Consider the following 21,794-nt stretch of genomic DNA (forward strand, 5'->3'; position numbering starts at 1 on the left):
ATGAACTTTTTAAAAACTTTTTAATAAAAAACATAATTAAAAAAGTTTTTATTACGTATTGAGATGAATTAATGTAGCATATTAGAGATTTTCTCAATCGTTTTGACACATTTCTCCAAATGAATGTAACTGCTCTCAAAACAATTAACATAGCAAACAGTTAAATTTTACTACATAATGAAGCACTGCATTTTACAGATACTGACATCAAAACTACAAATGTGTTGGTTGATTTGATATCATATGTACACAAAGACATACATGTTTATTATGAAGTTCTTCATTGAGTTTCTTACAATAAATAAAAAATCACAAAAACAATGAACTTTATTGATCATGCCTCTCATTTACATCTGACCAGAGAAGTTCATCTACATTACAACATATATTCTCACAAGCCATGCATCGTGGGGGGGGGGGAAATGGTGTGAATGTTAAATCCATCCCATCCTTGACAAGCTTCTGCCTCAACATTTTCACAGTGCCTCTTCCATTGCTTGAAGAAGACTCACTTGGTTGTAAGCGTTGTGATCATACACTTTCCATCTCCAAGAGGAGAAGAACTCCTCAGTTGGATTCAGGAAAGAAGAATATGGAGGAAGGAACATGATTCTGGAATGTTGGTGATGTTCGAACCACTCTTGCGCCAGTGCTGAATGATGAAATTGGACATTGTCCCAAATATCTACAAAATTTTGTTCCATTTGCTCCTTATTGACCTGCAGAAAGAGTATTTCACTGAGGGAGTTTTTAAAAAAAATTTGTGTTTTTCAGTGTTGTATGGGCCCAAGACAGCATTGTGCACTACAACAGCTTTGGTTGAAATTGTGGCACACATGGTGATGTTGCCTCCTCATTGTCCATTGACATTGACTGTGGCTCGATGGCCAATTACATTCCTTCTTCGTTTCCTCTTTTTTGTTGCAATTAAAGCCAGCTCCATCAACATCAAGGTACTCATAATGAGTTCCACTGCTTTCCAAGTCAAAAGAGAAAAAAAAGAAAACAGATGTTGCCGAACACTGAGTTCTCCCACTTTGACACAGCACTATACATGGTGATGACCGAATATTTCCAGAGTGTAATAGTATATGGACATATAATATCCAGGAAATACATATCTTTGTTTTCTTTTCTTTTTTTTACAGTAAAAGTGCAGTAATTGTGTGGCTTTCACGTACCTCCTTCAACTCCTTCACTCTTTTGGAGTTCCTCACAAAGGGAACTTTGTATACTTGCCTCATCCAGATGGCATTTCTAAGAACATGATCAATTGTGGCAAGACTTCATTGGTGAATATTATGAACTAGTTGATTGTGCTCTATTATTCTTTGCTGAATTTCTTTGAGGCAAATTGTGTTGTTCTGAACCACCATGTCAATAATAGCATGTTCTTGTTCATCCACCTAAATGTTCTTGAACTTCAATTCTGGAAAAAAAAACTCTAGACTAGACTCATAGAACCAGAATGGTACTTATCGGTTTTCCCTCTGAAATTTGCGGATAATTGAAGCCACTGTGGATTGATGTATGTTTGGATGAAATCTCTGGCCAGCTTCTCTCAAGAAGAGACCATGATTTATAAAATGGTCATCAGGGTGGCTCTGATTTCATTTAAAACCTGTCTGTACACCTCTCCTCCCTCCCCTTCCACCCTGCATACCCCTTCCTCTTTGTTCATGTCTTCTTATATTTTCTTCTCTTCTCACCATACCAATGCCCTCTAACTAACCTATCTCTTCCCCATCAACTCTTCTGGCTCCTTCACCTCTTCCTACACCCTCAACTCTTCTTGCTCCTTCTCCTCTTCCTACACCCTCTCCTCCTCTCCCCTCACCTCCTACTATCTCTCCCACTGTTCTTCTCCCTCTCATTACACCCCTTCCTCTACCAACTCCACCACCTTTCACTTTTACACCTCTTCTTGTTCCCCTTCTCATTCTTACTCTTTTTATTTTCTCCTTTTATAATTGTTGTAATTGAGAAAATAATTCGGAAATTTGCATTTCCTGTGTTGTTTATATTACGAACTCAGCAGTTATCAATTTGGGGCTAATATATACATACCTATATAAAATGCGCAGTTTCATTATGTGCCCGCCGTTTTCACACGGTGAAAGAGCTTGTGTCTCACTTAAATGATCATATTGGCGAGGGCAGGTCTGTGTCATGCCCAGTAAGTGGTTGTAAACACGTGTTTACAAAAAAGTCGTCATTTACTTCTCACATGTGTAGAAAGCATAAAGCACGCTCCCCAAATGGTATCGATAACATGTACAGGGAAACTCGCCCTCAGCCCCCAGATGTCATTGCCAGTACAGATGATTCAGAAAACACACATGAAGCCATGCCAACAGCTAGTGCAGCCAGTGATATGCCAGAGAATGATAGTCAGTCGTATGTCAGAAACATGTGTCTCTTTTACCTTAAACTGCAAGGACAGCTGCTAATTCCTGCCTCAACTATACAGACTATTGTTGAGGAAATGCAGAATGTGCACGAGTTAGGTCAAGCCTATACAATAACTAGAGTAAGTTCTTTTTTAAAAAATGATATGAGCCTATCAGATGAAGCAGTCTCTAACATCTGTGACTGCATTAAAGAGTCAGATTTGTTCTCTGCCTGTCATCAGGGACAATTAAGAACTACATACTGTAGAAATCAGACATTCACAAAAATGTTTAATTACACAGAACCCCAAAAAGTGGCACTGGGAATGGATGAAAACATGACACAAAAATTTGCTTTCTACATACCAGTAGCAGAAACTCTGAAGAGCTTTTTACAGTCACGTTTAGGGAGGAATACACAGTCACAACAGTTTGGGGATCCTGATGTAGAGGTTTTTACGGTTTTATATGATGGACAAAATTTCAAATGTCACCAGTTCTTCAATGAAAACCCTGAAAGCCTCAAACTGATTTTGTACCAAGATTCATTTGAAATTGTGAATCCCCTGGGTTCTGCTAAAAAGATGCACAAAGTTCTTGCAGTCTATATTTCATTAGCAAATTTACCCATTCATTTGCGTTCAAATACTGATAATATGTTTTTAGTCTTGTTGTGTGTTGAGGATGACCTTAAGCGTTTTGGAGTAGCCAAAGTTTTCTCAGAGTTGTTGGCAGATCTGAAATCCTTGGAGACAGATGGAATAAATGTAGATGGACAAACAGTAAAAGGGGGTCTTTACTGCATTGCTGGGGATAACTTGGGTTCTCATTGCATAGGTGGATTACAGAGAACTTCAGCCGCTCTCAATATTTTTGCAGGTACTGTGAAATCACAAGAAGTGAGTTTGTGGCTGATCCGAATGTCTGTGGTCCTCTACGCACCCCAGAGACGTATGACGCAGATGTTGCTGATCTCCAGGCTGAAAACATCCAAGGCATCAGAGGGATAAAGGTAAACTCTATCTTTAATGCCCTTGAGTCTTTTCACGTATCCCAGCCTGGTCTCCCGCCCTGTTAGGTCATGACCTCTTTGAAGGAGTCTTGTCATATGATCTAACACTGTACCTGATGAACATTATAAAAAAGAAAAAATGGTTCACGTACTCACTCTTAAACAGGTGCATCAAACAGTTAAAGTGCAAAGGATCTGAAGCACTCACAAAGCCATGTGCTGTCAACCCGGACAGTGCCAAGTTATCAGGGCAAGCCATTCAAAACTGGAACCTTTTGAGATTGCTACCAGTTTTGATTGGTGACAAAGTGCAAAATCATGAGGATGAAGTATGGCAGTTAGCTCTCCAGCTAAAAGACATTTGGATCTTATTTGTGCTCAGAACATTTCCTTGTCCCAGATAGCATATCTTGACATTTTGATCCAAGAATATTTGGAGTTGAGAAAGATGTTGTTTCCTGAAGTGCAACTAAAACCCAAGCACCACTATTTGCGCCATTATTCAGCACTGATCTTGAGATTTGGTCCATTGATTAGGTTATGGACGCTTAGGTTTGAAAGTAAGCACAGTTATTTTAAAAGATGTGCCAGACACTTGAAAAACTTCAAAAACATTTGTCAAACTTTGTCATAGCGTCATCAGATGTATCAGGCATATCTTTTAGCTGGGCAAGAATGCAGTAAACTACTGCAAGTGAAGGACAGCTGTGCGTTTTATCCCAACCTCTGCAGTAACACTATTAAACATGCAGTCAGTGAGTTAGCCTTTTCAGAAAGCAATACCACAGTTACCACAGGCATTCAGTACAAGGGCACTGCATATAAAAAAGGACAGTTTCTTGTGTACAGAAATGATGAGTATATGGAGTTTGGTGAACTTCTACTCATCTTGATTCATAATGACACATCTGTGTATGTTTTGATGGATATCCACAAAGGCACCTTCCTCTCAGAATACCATCCGTATTCTGTGACAAAGGACAGTCTTGGGTTACAGTGTATCAACATTAATGACCTGCCCGATTTCTATCCTTTGGTATCATACATTCTTGATGGATACCAAGTCATTCCACTAAAACACAGTATTGTGGAAAAATAAAGTCCAATTAAAGCTCACTTCTTACTGTAAATAATTTGACATTAATATAAGTGTTACCTCATGCATGTCCCTGCTCTGTTAAGTGTATGTACTGTATATATTTTCTGTTTTGTTTGAAGGTGCCATTTTGTCTTCAATGCAAATATGACTGACTCAGAGCGACCCTTCCTAGATGTCGCTATCATGGAAGTCCTACCACAACTTCAAGCAGTAAACAAAAACATCCTGGAAGAGCACTTGCAGTCCATTGGAGTCGAGGCGTATGATGATCTACGCTTCGTAACGGAGGCTGATTTGATGACAGCATTAAGACCTGTAGAAGCCAGAAAGCTTCTTTCTGCTTGGAAACGGAAATGTAAGTAAAAACACTATACACCACTACACAACTATTCAAAATCAACAGCAGACATGGACATTGTGAAATATTTTACAGTGTGAATCAATCTTATTTTTTTGCCATTTAAAGACCACACTCCCGAGAAGAGTTCACTATCATCTGTGGAAGCCTCACCTACCCAATCACTGCCATCGCTCTCTGTTTCACCCCAAAGTTCATCGTCAAGCTCCTCCAGCAGCCCAGGACTTGACACACAGTGGGACGTCAACTTTGAAATTCCATGGAGTAAATTTCCTGAGGACGTGATGCAGGCTTTAGAGAGGGGAAAAAGGCCTGGCCCAAAACTAAGGAGGCAAATGGTCCAGATTGTTGTGACTGAGATGATGCAAAAATGCCCTCATGTAGGTAAAAAGCATTCAACTGACGTTGCAACAAAAATGGTGGCAAAATATCCCAGTTCTCTCCAAGATTTAATAGAGGGTGATATTGTTGGAACAGGCTACCATTCCCTTGTCAAACAGTTGCAAAACAGAATTGAAAATGTGAGGCGCACTTCAACACCCAAAATAAAAAAAAAGAAAACATCAGGCAGATGACTCGGACCAAACAGACAAGATCCCATTAGAAGAGAGAGCAGCAATGCAGGACACTTATGGATGCATTAAATGGAATGTAAAATTTCTGCCCCTTGACGAAACTCAAGAGAGCCAGCAGCAAAAGATGGAAAAACTCAAGGTGATGTTCCAACACTCTGATGCCAATCCAGAGGAGGTAAAATGTTTAATGAAGTCTACATTTTACACACAGCGTCAACATGTCAACCAGGGAAAAAGTATCAAATGCCTTAGAGAGGAGTGGCCGTTTTGGTTTGATGAACTTGACATGTCAGTCCACTTTATGGAACTCCCTGGGATTGACCTCAAAGAGACATTCACACGAAATTTGGATTTGAAAGGAAAAAGGCTTCTCGACTACATGACCACAGTTTGTGTCAACAAGAGCAAGAAATTCCTTCAGAATTATGCAAGGCTTCAGAGGATGCGGGGACTGCAGAGTGGCTGTTCAGATGATGTGATAGAGATGATCCTGCTTCTGCTCAGCTACTTTGATGAGAAGGAGGAGTCCATGTTCTTCCATGTAGAAGATACATGTCTGGCAGAAGAGGTCCAACTGGAGCAAGTGCCTCTGACACCCGTTGTTATTGTCTGTGGTAAGTCTGTTTCATATCTCTTTTTTTTTAATTGCACTGTTTATAGAATTTGTCATGTGAGTGCAGCACTTATTAATATAACCTGTTAAATAATTTGTTCATAGGACAGTCCTGCTATTCCTCCACAAGGTACATGCTGAGTCTGGATCGGAACCTTATCAACACAAACATCTCCTCCTTCATTTATGCATTGTGCCTCATGTTCGGGAGCTACTACTGTTTTAATATTCACTATCCATCTGAGCTGGCTTCAACACTGGAGTTTCTTCAAAGGTGAGTAAACATGGCTTACTCATTTCTCAGACCTGGGACTCTGGGACCTGGAGTCCGGCTCAGAGGTCCCGGTCTTAATCCGGACCTTAACTAAGGCCAAGACTCAAGACCAAGAGTCAGACCCAGACTAAGAGCCGGACTTGAGCCCGGTCTTAGTCTGGGTCTGACTCTCGGCCTTGCCTCTGGGTGTGGCCTGAGTCTCGGTCTTGGTTCGGCTCTGAGTCTTGGCAAGGCTCAGACTGTTTTTTTTTATATATGCATGTCAAAAGTTTGGAAACTGTACTATTTTTATTGTTTTTGAAAGAAGTCTCTTCTGCTCACCAAGGCTGTATTTATGTTATTAAAAATACAAAAAAGCTGTTATATTGTGAAATATTATTAAAATGTAAAATAACTTTTCTATTTGAATATATTTTAAAGTGTAATTTATTCCTGTGATGCAAAGCTGAATTTTGAGCATCACTAAAATGCTCAAAATTCAGAGTCACGTGATCCTTCAGGAATCATTCTAATATGATGATTTGATGCTCAAGAAACATTTGATTATTATCAGTGTTGAAAAGTTTTTTTTTTTTTCATTCTTTGAATATAAAGTTCAAAAGAACAGTATTCATCTGAAATAGAAAGCTTTTGTAACATTGTAATACCGTTCAAAAGTTTTGGGTCGGTAAGATTATTATTATTATTTTTATTTTATTTTTTTTAGGAAAGAACTTAAATTAATACATTTATTCAGCAAGGATGCGTTAAATTGATCAAGTGACAGTATAGACATTTATAATGTTGCAAAAGCTTTATATTTCAAATAAATGCTGTTGTTTTGATCCTGAACAATTGTACACAACTGTTTTTAACATTGATAATAAGTGTTTCTTGAGTAGCAAATCAGCATATTAGAATGATTTCTGAAGGATCATGTGACTCTAAAGACTGGAGTAATGATGCTGAAAATTCAGCTTTAAATCACAGAAACAAATTGCATTTTAAAATATATTGAAATAGAAAGTTATTTTAAATTGTAAAAATATTTCACAATAATACTGCTTTTGCTGTATTTTGGATCCAATAAATGCAGCCTTGTTGAGCAGAAGAGACTTCTTTCAAAAACAATCAAAATAGTACACTTTCCAAACTTTTGACCGGTAGTGTGTATATTGTTTCTTGTAGTTTCTTTTTATTTTTTTTATAACTGATCAATTAAAATGCTTAATATGCTTTAATATGCTTTTGTTCTACAGGTGTTTTTTCTCGATAAACCCAGAAAAAGGAACCAAAGTAGAAAATAAAAACTCCAAGCGTCGTCTCAACGTGAACCCTCGAGTCCTCACCCTGATACAGGAACTCTCCGATCACGAGTGGCGTTAAGCCTAAATATGGACTCTTTCTGTGGACTCTGACTCTTTGTTTGAGAAGAGGTACTGTTAGTTTTCGCTCTAAATCCACAATGTGTATTATGTTTATTAAGGCACCATATAATTTTTTTTTTTAAGTCTTAAAGGTGCACTAACTTTCTCTGTTTGTTTGAGAAGAGGTACTGTTAGTTTTTGCTTTGTTAAATCCACAATGTGTATTATGTTTATTAAGGCACTATATAATTTTTTTTTAAGTCTTAAAGGTGCACTAACTTTTTCTGGTAGCGAGTCCGCCACCTGCTTGTTTCATGAAGATGTTCTTTCTTTGTGGGAATGTTTCACAATATGGTATAAAACTTATCTATCTTGCATTTATTCAATTAGAACGGTTTTTATTGCAAAAAATACCTTAACAAACGTGAGGGGGCTCGCCTGTAGATCTGACCTGTAACTTGGCTTTTTGGCATCACCTGATTGTCTCCATGGAGATAGATAAGTTTTATGCCATACTGTGGAACATTCCAGACAGGGAGAGTGTGGGTTGTTGTTGTGTGCCTGGCACATAAACTTTGTTTCAAACTTTGAAAACTTTGTTTGAATAAAAATTCATCCAGTTGTTTACAACTATTGACGATGGCTGTTAAATAAATTTCTCAAGTTATATTTTGCTCTCTTGTCTTTTCTCAAGATGTGTTTTTGAGATTTACCACAATAACTTCATTATTAAAACAGAAAAATACAGCATATTATGAATAGATTTTATGTATAATATACAGAACATCTCCATTTAAAATGCAAAGTTTTACTGTTGTTTTACCAGTTAAAATGCATTTTGTTTGATATTTCCCTGTTAATTGTATCATTTATTGATGCACAATAAGCAATTATTACATGTAAAAAATACAGGAAATAGTCCATTTTGCATAACTGTGTTGTATATAAATAAACAATTTTTTTTGGTAGACTTAAGTTTGTAATGTGATTCAGCTGTGATTTCATTCACTGTAAATCAATTTAAATATTGTGTCAGTAAAGTTATCTACTGTGCTGCTGTATTTTTTACAGGAATTCTCTGGTAACCACAGCTGCCAGCGTTTTCCTGTAAAATGGTACATACATTCTCGACTATTGTCATAATATATTAATACATTATATATACATATATATACATATATATACATATATATACATATATATATATATATATATATATATATATATATATATATATATATATATATATATATATATGTGTGTGTGTGTGTGTGTGTGTGTGTGTCAAGATTAGTATGTTAATGCAGGCGATTCATTTTTCCAGTTTAACAGTGTTAAAAATATTTAACGCAGGGGCGGAGCTAGGGTTGGCCACCACACTCACAAATGCTGCTTCTGTCTCTCTTTTTTCTTGACAAGATGCAGAACGTCTTTATGAGCTCAGCACATCAAACAGGAGACTTTTCAGACATGCGCTCCACTTCGCCTCAGCGCCAGGTGCTACTCAAACGAGTGCGGAAACCGTACCAGTGACGAGGAGCTTCAGTAGAACATCAGTGAACTGCGGTCAGATGAGATGTTGTCAGGCCACATGTCAGTAAAAAAGAATTAACATGTCCTGTCAGCCGTTATACTGTGCTCGTAGCGAATGCTCTTCAACTGCACGCAGAAACACGGTGGTGCGCATTGTAGCCTGTATCATTTCATGTTAAAGCGCAACTGAAACTACGGCATGTCAGATCCGCGTCACATTCAGCAGCGGTAGCTCTTAAAGGTGCAATAGGTGATTGTCTTCAGAAATATTTTTTGTTATGCTGGTTGAAAGCAATCATTAAGTTAAGTGGTGAAAATGTCTTTATCTGTATTTATATATTCTGTGGAAGAAGAACAAAGAAATGTTCATCCAATCTAAACGCTCGGTCCGAGTGTTTTTATTGGCTTTCCTACCTGCCTGTCAACGTATGTATTAGCATACCTCTGCGCACCCAGTACGCGCAGACAGGATACATCATCAGCGCGTTCACGCATGCTGTGCAGACAGAGCAAGAATGGCAGACAAACAACCCGATCTTCCTTTCTAGTATTGTAGTACTTTTAAAGTTTTCTCACCGGTGAATGACACATGATGTAGCCCAGCGCTTCCCAATTCCAGTCCTCGCGCTCCCCCGCTCTGCATATTTTGCGTGTCTCGCTTCTGTTAACACACCCGATTCAGATAACCAGCTCATTAGAAGAGAGCTACGTGCATGAACTGTGTTCCGATCGATATGATCCCTAGACAGTGTTCATTGATCCCTACTCCCTCAGTGGGGGAAATCCGTTGAAGTTTACTTCACTTCGGAACATGGACTGAAATTGGGAACCACTGATGTAGCCTATTGTAGTAATGTTGTCTCTGGTATTCTGGTCTGTGAGCGTATATGCGTTCAGGGGGCATGTCTTTGGACAGCGATTGCAGGGAGGGTGGAACATTTGCTTTCAGTGCTATCAGGCTAAAGTTAACATTTTCCAAGATCTCCTACTGCACCTTTAAAATAATAGCAGCCAAATAACCAACCTGGTCTCATAAAAATACGTACCTCTGAGTACTTTTCTACAACACTGTTTTTACGTACCTTACTGCATGTTTCGCTGCAGTTTCAAAGAGAAATGTCCACTGAGTGGTGCTAAAACACGGGTTCAATACATGAAACAATACGTGTTTTGTCGAACTGTATTTACACGGGAAGCTCCTCACCTCTCAAGTACGTCTCCGTACTCCATGAGCTACCGAACAAACCTACCGTCTATGAAAACCCATAGATATGAAGCTGGATAAGTGTGATGCTAACATTCAAAAGCATCAATTTTCAAATCTTCCAGCATTTTAAAATTGTTTTGAAGTCATAACATAATATTCCTCTTATGCTTTATTAATCGAAACTCTATAAATTTGTGTGAAAAGGAGTTAAAGATGTCGGAGTTTTACTGCCTCTAGTGTTCATTTCTTTTGGAAACTGCAGTGATATGTACTTATTGGTACGTATTTCGCGTCTCGCGAAAAAGTACCCCCAGGCACGGTTTTGCCATGAGACCAGGTAGCAAATAACCTAACAACCCAGCTGCTGTGATGTCTGTTAATCAAAGAACAAAAGAAAAATAATAAATCAATAACTTTTGTAGCTTTAAGGATTTATCTATATTGAATTGAGAATTTAGTGTTTCGTAACTTTATTTAGTTATATATTGTGGCGAGTATCCCGAGTCCAGATTAGCGTCGCCCTGGAAACGCCGCTGCCACACTGATCACCGACGCACAACACCTGTGCGCGATGAGTGGCGGTACCGCCCGGAACGGGCCACGGCGACCCCGTCGGGGACCGCCCCGCCCAAGGCCGGTCTACCTAGCGACGGACAGCGAGAGGGAGGGTGAGTGTCAGCCCCCTAATCTACCATCTGTCTACCTTGATGTGTTTTCCCAGGTTACGACCGGGGGCTCGTTCGGAAGGGAACAACGCGAAGACGACCGCCTGCGGAACTGCTGGGATCAAGTGCGCCGCATTGATGAGGTAGACAGGCTCCCGGGGCCCCACCCCCTCCCTCATTTCGAAATACGCAATGGTCTGCTGTACTGTGTCGCCCACAGGCGGGGGGAGGACAAATTCCTCCTGGTTGTGCCTACCACAAAGACGGAGATGGTCATGGAGCTGGCACACTGCCACCCGATGGCGGGACACCTAGGAGCCGACAATACCGTCCAGCGCATCCGGGACGGCATGAGCTCATCCTGGACTATGCCACCCGGAAGCCATTCCACTGCGAGCGGCCAACACCAAGAACATTGCCCGCGAACTATTTCTGCTGGCCAGCCGCGTCGGGATCCCAAAGGAAATCCTGACTGACCAGGGTACCCCCTTCATGTCCCGGGTCAGTAGTGGACATGGAACCGCAGCTGTCGGCGACCCAGAAAACGGAGCTTGAGGCCCTGGTCAGTCAGTTCCGGGATGTGTTCAGTGAGACCCCGGGCAGAACTACCGTCATAGAGCACGAGGTCCACACCCCACCCGGAGTCGTAGTCCGGCAGCGGCCCTACCGGATACCGGAAGCTCGCCGGCCGGCTATAGAGGAGGAAGTCAAGAAGATGCTCCAACTCAGAATCATCGAGCCCTCCCGTAGCCCGTGGGCCAGCCCCATCGTGATGGTTCCAAAGCCGGACAACACCCTCCGGTTCTGCAACGACTTCAGGAAGGTCAACCAAGTCTCGGCCTTTGACGGCTATCCCATGCCGCGGGTGGATGAGCTCCTGGACCGGCTGGGCAAGGCTCGCTACATCAGCACCTTGGACCTCACCAAAGGCTACTGGCAGGTGCCCCTGTCCCCCGAGTCCCGGGAGAAGACAGCCTTTGGCATTCCCAATGGCCACTGGCATTACCGGGTGCTACCCTTCGGCCTACACGGGGCACCAGCCACGTTCCAGCGGTTGATGGACATCTTGCTCCGGCCCCACCAAGCCTACTCCACGGCTTACCTGGATGATGTCGTCATACACTCCGAGGGCTGGGAGACTCACCTGGAGTGTCTACGGAGGGTGTTGACGGAGCTTCGGCGGGCTGGCCTGACGGCCAACCCCAAGAAGTACCACCTCGGCCTCACCGAAGCAAAATACCTGGGGTACAAGATTGGAAGAGGGCTCATCATGCCCCAGGACAAAAAGGTCGAGGCGGTAAAGGAGTTCCCATGTCCCGCCAACAAGACACAGGTACAGGCCTTTTTGGGGTTGGCGGGCTACTACCGATGTTTCATTCCTAACTTCTCCTCTATAGCCTGCTCCCTGTCAGACCTTACCAGGAAGGGGCAGCCGGAGAGGATAGACTGGACTCCCGAGACCGAAGCCGCCTTCCAGGGGGGGGGAATGTGGCGAGTATCCCGAGTCCAGATTAGCGTCGCCCTGGAAACGCCGCTGCCACACTGATCACTGACGCACAACACCTGTGCGCGGGCACTTCGCACCACGCTGAGACGGGCACCGAGCACCATTCCTCAGAGCACGTGTGATCAGTGTGTGGGCAATAAATCACCCTCCGGGGCTCTTTCGATCAGTACCGAGTCGGTGTTCTCATTCACCCCGCGACAATATATATATATAAATGTTATAATAAATGGAAAATAAATACACAAATTTGTTTGGATGACACAACAACATTTTTACATTGGACTTCATGTGAAGACACAATATTAAAATTACAGATTGTATTTTTATGGGTTTTTTATGTTATGGATTTTTAAAACGTATTTACTAAAAAAAAATACAGGTTTTTGTTTTGTTTTGTACCAATTAAAAAAACAATTGTTTTGTTTTGTCAAGTGATATATATTATTTATTTATTTTTTTCTCTGAATTTAACATAAAAATATTGGTAACACTTTAGATTATGGGGACGTTTGCTTATTAACTGTTAGTAAGGTAGTTGTTACATTTAGGTATGGGGTAAGGTTAATAGATCTAGAATATGGTTATGTAGAGTAAGGCATTAATATGTGCTTTATAAGTACTAATAAACATACAATATGCTAGTAATATGCATGCTAATAAGCAACTAGTTAAAGTGAATAGTGTTCTCTACTCTGAGATGTTACCATAATCTTATTTAAACTGAGTATTGAAATGTTTTAATGCTACCTGCATAATTTATGCACATATTATTAACATTGTATTTGTTATACTGTTTATATAGGGTTAGTTTATATAAAAATACTAATTTTATATTATCTTATTGTATGTAAAACATGCCACACTCTTGTTGTCAAGACTTTAAAGTTTGAGTTTGATGTGGTTATCATGGTATTTTTTTAGAGCTGGCACTCTACCTTTATCTCTTTTAATATTTACCTTTCTCTCACTGGTCAGTTGGAGCCTCTTTTGTAACACAAGCAATTTGTACCTCATCCTTTTGTTGATCTGCCACACTTTTGGCACTCTCGAAATCATTTCATTGGCGGCTGTTCTCAGTTTTATTGATTTGAAGTGTGCATTCAACATTATGTGAGTGGAGAAACTCAATGCAAAGCTCATATGTCTTGAGTCCTCTATATGCACTTGATTATAGCCTTTCATTCAGGCCTTCATCAGCAGAGCTATTATGTGTGACCAAGTCAATGTGCCACTATATAAGGCCACGCTCTAGCTATTGCACATTTTTGTCAGGGCATGATGTCATATTACTGTGTATTGTGAGATGATTGCATGTGCCACCTGACCTACTTTCTATTATTGCCAAGAAGTATCTACTTACTGTATGTACAATTGGAATAGCTTCTATCTGTCAAACTTAGGCAAAGTTAGATTGCCTCCCACCAAGAAAACTTTATTCTGAAGTATAAATTCGCATGGGGCTTACTTTATGCAACACAATTTAGTGTTTTATCGGCTGAGGGGTTTGATTTGTCTAAATGTAAGACCTTTTAAATTGCTTTTTTTTCCACTATCAGCAACACAAAAAATTGCTCAACAGTGACAAAGGTTTTTGATGTATTTTTTTCTAGTGTTGCTCTCTGTCCTTTGGATGTTTCCTTTCAATTTGTGTTTTTTTGTATCTTTACAATGAAGTATGGGAAAACACAGGGCTTAAAAACACGAAATGTGTGACAATAATTTAAAATAAAGGCACATTTGCATTCTGCATCTTGCATCTGTGTTTCCTGCAAGCAAGAACAAACACAGCATGTGATGTCCGATTTGTGAACAAATGAATAAAGCTATTCTTTTTAACGAGAATAGCTTTATTCAAAAAGATTGACAAAACACCTCAAACTCACTGGTGAGTGAGGAGTTTGAAACAGACTCACACTCAGAGCGAATCATTCAGAGCTGTCATTTTGGTGCCAAAAATTTTTTAGAAAGCGATAAAACAGTTTTGGATGCAGTGTTTGCTTTAGTTAGAGTTTTGCATTTTGTGTTTGTGGTTTTGTATTTGGTATTTAGGGTTTTTGGTACAATGGGCTAAAGATTAGGCAAATGTGTATAAATAATTGGGAAAAACTAATACATTTATTTCTATAGAAATGTAGCATCTTGTGTGCAACAGTGTTTTCTGCATTCAAGAACAAACACGGCATCTGATGTCTGATTCGTAAACAAACTGCACTGTAAAAAATATACTGTTAAATTTACATTATTTAAATTTCTGCTTTTAACATACTGATAACAACCATGATAATAAAGGCAGTAAAATTGAAAACCACATGAGTTATGACCATCATAAGTGGCATGTCCACAAAATGTGTCCAATAGATGGAGCACAGGGTCATGCAAACAAAAACAAAATAAAAGAATGACACTAAAAGAACGCAATAAAAATATTTAAATAAAATATGATCATATTTGATGTGTCATGCAGGGACTTGTCCTTTCTGTCTTTCACCTTAAATTCTACAGTAAGTCATAGTTTTTACTTGACAAAATGTAAATGTGACTGTATTTTAGTCAAATTACAAAGTATTATTTTAGTATCATTAAGATTTTATTATAGTTTTTTATTAATAATTTCATTTTTTCAAGTTTTTTTTTCATCATTTTTTGTAGGTTTTTTTATTTTGTTTTTTATGTCTATTTAGTTTTAGTTATTTTGTGAGAAATGTTGCCTTGACAAACTAGCTGAAATAATTTTTAGATTTTATTTTATTTCAGTTAATGTTTATTTTATTTCAAGTAACATCTTCCTTATGTTTATTATTTTAGTTTCAATTTTAATTAACCATGTTGCCGCAACTAATTATAACAGCATACAATTTGAGATAACTTAAATATCCAATTTAACTGCTGTTTTTTTTTATTAAGTTGAAACAAAATATTATTACTTAAGTTGTTTATAATCACAGCAATATTTTTTTTTACGGTGAACCCTGATTACATGTAATATGATGTACATATTTTCACTGTATTAACAGTTAATATGTATTAACACTGTATTAACAATTAACAGTTTTTTGTGTTAAAAAAACATTCTTTACAGTGTAAGACTGAGTTGACTTTAAGGCAACATTTTTAAGGGAAACTTATTTTTTGCACTTCTGAAGACCATGTTTATGGAGTGATTCTATAATTTAATATTTCATTTCTCTCATCACTTTTTTTCTTCTTCATCCTTGAGTCCTTGTATGTCCTTCTCTGCGGTCCTGTCTCTCAGCACGCTTCTCAAATGGCCCGTTCAACTTCCTTCTGTTTACTCTGTGTTCGGCTTTAATCTCACACATCCCATTCCTGTCTAAAGTGCCCCGAAACTGTGCAAGTTTCTTGCCTCTGAAATGACTATGGCCTTCTTTGCTGTAATTGCTGGAAATGCTAATTGGACTGCGAGCGCAATCCCCAGTGATGCATCTGGGATTTCCCAGAGTCTAGAGACCAAAATAACAAGCCAAAAAAAGCTTTTAAATTCCAATTGCCACTAGACATCTGGATGGCCTTGCCCTGAATGCATTTTCATAATTAATACAAAGTCTAGAGGAAGGTGCCTTTCCTTGATTGAAAGGTCTTTATGCATTCCCCTGGCTAAATATGCAATGGAAAGTGTAAACTTGGCATGCAAGGAAGATGACATTTGAAAAAGAGCATGCAATATTCATTTAAATTCAAAGTAAGGCCCTAACACAATTTCTCCGCAAAGCTTCTAGCTGAATATGTAGGACCTGGTGCCCTTTGGAGGCTGCGCACTTCTCGTTTGCCCGTAGGTTGCAGCGGCGCTGCAAATGTATGTGATATTTAGCTTTATTGCGCCGCTCAAAAATAATTTACTCTGAATTAAGCCTTCTGACTTTCAGGAATTTCAAACAATCAAATTCCTCTACAATGCCTGAACAAAAGCCCCGTAATCCTGTCTAAGACCGTCAGGAGTCTTGGAAACAGTGGCGTGTGAGGGAATAAATGCAGGTCCTGACTGGAGAGAGCGCAGCATGCGTCTCTGCGGTTAAGGCAGAGCGTGTTGGCTGTCATAAGGGACGGTGGCGTAACAAAGTGGGACTAGAGGTAGCAGTCAGCGACACTGTCTCAGCCGTCAGAGCGCCGGCGCTGATGGAGAGCGTATCTGTCCGCTTATACGCCATCTGCCTTTTTGCACTCAGCCGCTGGCAGTCTCATCTGCTGGATGGAGACTTGAGGCCCTGGCGGACAGGTTCCATAGTGCCGCCCACATACGCTTCTGATACGCATCTGAACTATTTAGAGCACGAACAGACACGGAGCCTGATGCACAAAGCCAAATTCGGCGTGTTTGAGGCCCGGACAGATCCTGGGGGAGTGCATGTGATTTTTAGCAGGAGAGACTAAGCAGAGGTGGATGGTTTGGTGCTTGTTTTGCTTCATGGAAGAATAGGTTTTACAGACAGTGCTTTGATTCAGGAACGCTAGGATGTTCTTTGAAGGTTTTGAACCAGAAGTCGCACAGTTGTGACTCTACAAATAGGAAACGGGGTCAATGAAATTGTTTTTTTTTGTCCTGTCTAAAAATACTTTAAAATGCAATTCACACACACAATGATTTGACAACACCTCTTTTATGATGAGCATGTTGGTAATTTCTGTATTAAAATTCCATTAGATACTTTTTAAGGAAAGGAAAGGATGTGTGGCCAAGTATGGTATCCCACACTCAGAATTAGTGCTCTGCATTTAACCCATCCAAGTGCACACGCACAGTAGTGAACACACACACCGAGAGCAGTGGGCAGCCATTTTTGCTGTGGCTCAGGTTAATCCAGCCCCCACCTACAATCCCTGCCAGTACCGAGACTCAAACCCATGACCTTTGGGTTACAAGTCCAACTCTCTATCTCTATTAAGCCACAACTGCCTCAAACTGCAGAGCGAGCCAGTCAGGAGGCATAAAAGTGTCTAGGTGAAACAACTCTCCTGATATCATAGTGAAGGAAAAAGTATGAAAGAATTAAAAAAACACTTAATTAGTTTGGACATAAATAATTGTATACTACAATAACCATATATTAAAATTATTCAGGGAGTTTCTTAGAAAATAATATTAAACTTATTATAACATTTTTAACAATACTGTTTCACTGTTTATTACATTTTCAAAAACTTGAAAACAAAATCATTGTCTTATTGTCCAAACAATCATGCAGAAAATAAAGTATATAAAACAGGAAATTATGTCACAGACCCCTGCAATAAAGGTCAATAAATATTTTAAAATATCAGATAATTTGACTTTTTAAGTCAATGTTAGTGCAAGCCAGGTTGTAAATTTAATGTGATGTGGCTGAATTAATTCCTACATTTTTCTATATATAAAAATACAAATTAACCCGTTTAACCCCAAATTTTTCTCAGACATGAAAATTTCCAAATTACGTGTTAGATTTTTGTGGAAAAGTCTGTGTTTTATGATAATGTATATACTGCAGTTAAATTATTTCTGCAGTCATCAAAATTCTTATATATCTCAGCCCAACACATTTTAAACTCTTTCATCACAATTTAGGGTTACTATTATACATAAAAACCGTTATACAACAACATTGATAGGAATACTGAGATAAGTGGTCACTATTGTTGCCATCAACATGTTTACTCATTATATGACCACACTCAACAAAACTGAATAATTGTACAAACTTGCATTAATACTGGAGACCTTAAAGATAATGTGTACCAAAAATCTTTGTCCTATCTTTATGCTATCATACTTCACTAACATTTAGTTTGAGACCTTTTATGCAGCCATCATCATCTCATGGTGCAAACAGGAAGTAAACAGCTCTGGTCATGTGACAATTTGCACTAACCATGTGACACTGCACATATTTAATTGATTATTTATTTATTTTTCCATATTTGCAGAAAATACACCAGTCAGTAACATAAATTAAAACCTTCTTGGGATTAAATGGGTAAATATATATTTTGATATAAATATAAATGTGCTGTGACTGAATTAATTCATATTATTTTAATATACTACTTTTTTTTGTCATTGGTGTAATTTGAGCTTAGGTATGCTATGTTTAGTTTCATAAATCAATTCCTGTAATGCATAGTGTCATTTACCATAGCTGCACTCTGCGCTCATAAATAATCAGAGGTCATTGTCAATGCATTATTCAGGTAAGATCAATGTGGCGGTTAATGGTCAGGGGTATAAATGATTTATTTTTGTCATGGTTCATTAGCAGGCCATGTTCATTTTTTCGACAGTTAATTATCTTATTCTCTAGGAAAAAAAATAATAGTAATACCAAGACAAATATTATCAGGATCATTATCAACATTAGTATCTCAAGCTGTTATAGTGCTAATTAACAATTTCAGCTCAGGCAAGTAAATTTGATTATTAGAACCACTTTTGTAATGAGCCATATTAAAGGTGAAAGTGTAGTTCATTTGTTAAATGTTATCTTCTTCCCATCTCAGATTTAATATGCAGAGACAACCGTAAGTCAGCCATTTGCAGGTTGATTCCCCTGGAAACTGTGAACATGGTGGCTTTGTGGCACTAGCAAAACATTGCTTTGTTTTAACATCTCAACACAGCAACAATGGTTCAACCAATAGCATTGTTTGTTTAGTTTGGCCAACCAATGGAAAACAGGCAGAATATTCAGGAAACCTGGGGCAAGTTCAAGCTCAAACCGGTGTGCACCGTTTTGCTACGGTTTCCGAGTTGAACGACATGTTTCCTGGAAACGGTGTGCAACGGGGTTTGAGACACGTTTTCTCTTGTTTGGTGGGTGTGTCAAAAATGTCAGCCCAATCAGCAGCAACATATATATAAACCACGCGGTATTAAAGAGGCAGCTGGCACAATGTAATTAACATCAAAATAAATTCACAAGAGCAAGTATATTGTTTGCACATGTTTATTTACATTAAAGGCAAAATAACTGAAATAAGAGCACATGTATAGATCTGGAATTTCTTTAAGTCTGTCTAAATATCATTTAGTAATTGCAATGTCTTCTGGTCCATATCCTTTCCTTAGGAAAGTGTGCTAAACACTGATTAATGTAACATAAAAATACTATACATATTTATATATTTTGCTATTGTATTGTGGAGTGACACTTTCATAAACTTTTCTATACTCCTCTGATTATATAATGGTGAATATTACAATAACATAGCACAACAACAGTGATTAGCAATAATGATAAGTCTAATACTCACAATAAAAATAATAAGGTCATATAGATCATAACACAGTCTCGGAGGTAAGAAGTGGATTATCCTTCACCTAAAATGTTTGTCTTTTCATCCTGAAGGCAAATGTTGGATCACAATAATTAGGAACCACAGTTTCCACAAATCCCTTCACTGGATTGGGATGTTCTCTTTTATTCTGGAGGGCAAGGGCAGTGACTGTAACATCGAGTGTATTTTGCAGTATTAAACACGTATTTATACCAATTTCAGCAGGCTCTGAAAATTCTTCAAAAAGAGCACAAAGAATGGCCTTCTCAGCTGCCATAGTTGTAACTCTTGCGTCATCAGAACAGGGTGTTCAACGCACCACCGTTTCCGTTTAAAAAAGGTTTTGCACCGTTTTGTCGGGGCTGAACACAGCCCTGTTTATAAACAGTCAGTTCTTCTTGATATGTTTACATGTGAGTTCAGGGGCCCGTTCTTCGTACATTGCTTATTACATTCGAGATGAAATGTCACATCCAAGATGATATCATCGCGCTAATCAGGATCTGGCTAATTTGGTTTTTCGAAATGCACATGTTGTTGATGATTAGTATGGCTGGGTTGAGTTATCTGAGATAATTGCGCATTCATGGGTTGGTTTAAAAGGGGCTATTTATCGATACTCGAAACCACGATCAGCAGTGCAGCGATTGGCTGGTGGCAAGACAGCAACGTAATGACATCATATAATTAAAAATGACACCTGCCAAAAAACTTGACAAATTTTTGGACTTTTATAAGGAAACAGCCAAGCGAACAAAACTACATAAATGTTATAATAGATAAATGAAATGTGCACTGTTTTTATTTTATTTTAATTTTTTACATGATTCCCAATTATTTATATTCACGATTTTTTATATTTTACATTTTTATTTCAATGTAATTAGCAATTTATTTAATTTTATATTTGAACAGATTTGTTACGTGACAGCATTAATTAAAGTTTCTTAAGGATCAAGATCATGTTATCTGCATCTCCTGCGCTCCATCAAGCCACTCCCATAATAGCTGTGAGCACTCAGATAACTCTACATTATCTGTAAAGCATGTGTGTAAGACTCGAATACAATTATGAAGTAATAATTTTATGACGAATAAATCTCTCAGTGAGTAATACTGGCTGTGTCTATAGTATTAAAGAATACACAACATTATTATATAATCTTTAATTTTTAAATGATTATTTTAATTATTGTCCCTGGATTAGTAGGGTACTCTTGTAATAAAGTATCGTTAGTAGTGGACAGATTTTAAGTATCAATTCTGCTTAAAAAGGTGCAATCTAATCCTGTTTGCATGAAATAAGCCTGCTCCCGAGCAGGTTTAAGCTTACGGACCTGTTGCTATGACAGCAACTCCGGGATGAGCTTAGAAGAACCAAACAATCCAAGATCATGCCAAATCGTCAACAATCAAATCCAGCTAACTGAGTTAGCGATGTATGAAGAACGGGCCCCAGGAGAGTGGAAACACAAGCACATATAAAGTTTGGTGAGAGAAGTTTGAGGTAAATAGAAGATCTTCACATATCAGATTGAACTTGTGGAGAATACAAACTTCAAGGACACCTGATTTTCAGTGTTTGCAGGTAAGTTGAGGAGATATAGTGAATGAAATTCCGTCATCATTTTTATGCGCCCTCATGTTGTTCCAAACCTGCATGACTTTTTTCTGCAGAACATGAAAGAACGTTAGGTGGGGAATTTCCTGCATTATATTCTCCTATGCTGGACATATTAGGTTTGGTTGGTTCTATGGCTTCATAGTGACCATCTTACTGATGGTCCGGTCTAGAGGCTTCTTCGGACAGAGCTTCGACGCGGGAACCATGGTGGGTGAGTACGGTCCATGTCTAAATATATGTATATATAAATATATATATATGTGTGTATCTAATGAGCTGGTGGTTGTGTGTATAACACTTCTGCTAGTTTCTTTGCAGTGTTTCC

The 21,794-nt window shown here is 38.7% G+C and overlaps 1 pseudogene; it reads left to right on the forward strand.

Moving 5' to 3' along the window:
- Positions 1 to 4,419: 4,419 nt before the first annotated feature.
- On the forward strand, positions 4,420 to 8,324 carry LOC107572712 (uncharacterized; annotated as a pseudogene).
- The last annotated feature ends 13,470 nt before the right edge of the window (positions 8,325 to 21,794 follow it).

This window comes from Sinocyclocheilus grahami, unplaced genomic scaffold (assembly GCF_001515645.1).
Source record: "Sinocyclocheilus grahami isolate Dianchi unplaced genomic scaffold, SAMN03320097.WGS_v1.1 scaffold1800.1, whole genome shotgun sequence".
NCBI lineage: Eukaryota > Metazoa > Chordata > Actinopteri > Cypriniformes > Cyprinidae > Sinocyclocheilus > Sinocyclocheilus grahami.